The sequence below is a fragment of the Pogona vitticeps genome, chromosome 6, assembly GCF_051106095.1.
Source record: "Pogona vitticeps strain Pit_001003342236 chromosome 6, PviZW2.1, whole genome shotgun sequence".
Lineage (NCBI taxonomy): Eukaryota > Metazoa > Chordata > Lepidosauria > Squamata > Agamidae > Pogona > Pogona vitticeps.
In genome coordinates, this window is record NC_135788.1 from 52,402,410 (window position 1) to 52,405,782 (window position 3,373).

Sequence of the window (3,373 nt, forward strand, 5' to 3'; positions counted from 1 at the left end):
ATTGAAATTTTTGATGATTTAAAGGCAATGTTAAAAATTTAATCATGATTTAAATTAATTTGATTTTTTTAAAAAAATCATTGATTTTTATCTACCCAGTTAAGGTAAGTCTTAATTTTGATGCCCTTTCTGAACAGAAGACTCCTAATCATAGTTAATAGTTCCAAAGAAGAAACAAAGCCATTTGTGTGGTTAAAAAAACAAACACTACCACTTAGGCATCCTTCAGTCACGAGAGACTATGGTAACGTGCTCTGTATGGAGGACTTGGAACAGCGTCTAGTGTGGCTGAGAAGGCCAATTCGAGAGTGACAATCCCTTTCCGTGTTGTTTTGATTCTGTATACAAAGCCTGAGTGTCCTCTCCAGAGCACGAAGCCTGGGTAAACAAACAACAGCAACAAAAACACCCAGCTTTACTGAGCTTATAGCACGTGGCAAAGATCTGACAAAGGAAGCTGTCATGCACTCCTTGCACACCAATAATCCCAGGGCCTTCTCAGAGGCATATTTTCTAGACCTAAACATGCACTTCCTTATTCTGCGCAAAGATAAAAGCCAAGAAGTTAACATGAGGTCTGTACACATTTGCCTTCCTGCTGGAATGTTTAATTTGCTGGTGGAGAGGAATGGAAACCTCCCTTTCACCTGGAAGAGGTAGGGAATTGGGGGGGGGGAGCTAAATGATGAACTCCCCTTCTGCCCAGGTCAGCACAGTGTCACCCTGATAAGATAAGCTGATCTCAGAGCAACAGTTCACATGTCACATGGGGTAATTTTCGGTCATCAGATAAGTGACACAACATTCATGAAATAGTTCCGAAGTCTGTCCTTCCTGCAAATTTCTCATTTGCCATACAGTGTTATTTGTTTTCCTTCTTCCTCATATCCTTTTCTTTATGTATTAGTTCCCTTAGAACATAAACCTGTAGGTGGAGCCTGTCTCCATATTTTAATAGTCGTACAGCATCTAAGACATTTTAGGCACTTCATAAATAAATTGTAATCCTAACAGTCTCTACAAATAGAGATGTCATTGTCTGAATAGCCAAAAGGTATATAACCAAAAAGGAAAAATCCATGCAGGCGAGGAAGGCATTGGCAGCTTTAGAAGAATGGCAGGTTCAAGGTTTTGGTTCTTCCCTATAGAACCCTCCACGGTTTGGGACCTCACTATTTGTTGGAATGTCTTTCCCTAAGAACATCAGCCCGCACTACCCAGTCCATGCAGGCTGTGCTCCTATGAGTTGCTACTCATAGAGAGGCTAGAAAGACATTTACGAGAAACTGGAAACTATTCCTTTAAGAGGATGCTAAAAACTAGGTTGTTTGAAGAAACCTTAGAGTGCATCCTCTCTTTTATAGATTATCACCACCACCTTGCCATTGTTTAGGTCTACTTAGTCTCGCATTGTCATAGAATCATAGCTAAGTGAAGTTGGAAGGGACCTACAAGGCCATCAAGTCCAACCCTTGCTCAATGCAGGAATACAATCAAAGTATATCTGCCAGGTGATTATCTAAGTTTTTCTTGAGTGCCTCCAGTGTTGGAGCACTCACCAACTCCCGAGGTCACTGGTTCCACTGTCATACTGCTCTAACAGTTAGGAAGTTTTTCTTGATATTCAACCGAAATCTGACTTCCTTTAACTTGAGCCCATTGTTGCATGTCCTGCATTCTGGGATGATATTGTCGTATTGTTGTATTATCATATTCTGTTGTTATATGATTTGTTATCTTAGTTTATCTGTCAACATTAGATTTATATTGGTTTATAAGAATGGAAAACCTGAATGGGTGAGGTGGATTGTCATGAATGAAGGCAGGGCTGGCTAGGAATCCGAACAGATGCATTCCATTGCAGATCTCACTTCAAATGAATTAATAAAACGGTGATTGACAGGAGTACTGCCTCTCAGAAGTGATTTGTAACAATAAAACAGAGAGGAGCAATGATGCAAGTGAGATGAAGTAAGTCAGGAGTGAGGAGAGTTTGCATGAGGGAGGATGGCTTTAATAGAGAAACAAGAATTTCTCTATAAATGTAACTCTGTAATCAGAGTTTCAGTTATAGGTTCACCAGAACGGAAAAGCTATGATTATTGTTAGTTTTCCAGTAATTATTTATTTTACAACAGTCTCTTCCTCTTTCATTAAGAGTAAGAGGCAAAGTTTCTCCCTGAACTTATCAATCAAGATGAGGCAACTGTGCTTTTATTAGAAACAGACTTTAAAAAACCCATAAATCTCATTTACAAAATACAAGCAGCGATAGTAAAACTAAAGATCAGGAAGTTGGTAACTATGCCTTGGTTATTAAAAAGGCGATGAAATTACAAGATCAGCGACACTTGGTGACAGCATTTTAAATAAAAGGTGGGAATGTTTAAAATGCAGGAGCTTCAAGGTGTGGAGGTATCTTGTGCCAGCAATTAATCTGTTCTGTATTCTTACCTCACATCAGTTCACAGTTTTGTAAAGTGATTGGGCTGAATCCAGTCCTGTAGACGTGGCATCTACTTTATGTTCTTTTTATTGGCTTGCTTGTGGATCGGCAGTGCTCCAGATAAAGCTGCACTAGCCACAATATTTTTCATTTCTTACTGGTAATCAGATTAGAAATCGTCTCTTTAGCCATATCAGAATAAAGAAATAATAGCCAAAACTGAGGTGGGGGCACCCTGACTGTTACAAGCAGATGATCTCTAACATCTTGCCATAATTGTAAGAAAGATGATATGACTGTTACTCCAGACTGGCTGATATGGTTACAACAGACATGTTGACTCAAAGTAGACAATGCATTTATCACATTTCTGAAGAGGTGCTTCCTCAAGTGATGAGAGACATCTGTGATTTTCCTCAACCATGTGATTTTCCTCAACTATGAATTTTGCATTTAACATGGTTTGTGACAGGCTGCTGGAAAGTACACAGGCTTAACATGCAAGACTGATTGCTGATGCATGTATCTCTGCTTATACCCCTCTTGTTGCAGTGGGGAGTGGGAGGTAATGCGTTAATAATAGGGACTGTACAGTACTTCCCCCGCAGTGTTGACTTTGATCCTCAGTCAGGGCAGCTATACACTGAGTAGTCTAGGTTCTAGCTCCACACAGATGCTAAGCAAAGGCTTTTTATGGGTAGGTGGCTGGGCAGATGACCAGTCAGAAGACCCCACTTCAATATGCTACATATCGATACATACGCAATCTTTCTAAAATGGTTTCTTTTTCTCTTTATGCCACATCACTTCTGCAGTCAAAAAAGGACCAGCATCTTTCATCAAGATGTATGATGTTTTTACTTTCACCATTGTGTTCCCTTTTAAATTTGTGGCATAACTAGCATAATAGACAGACAGTATGAAGAA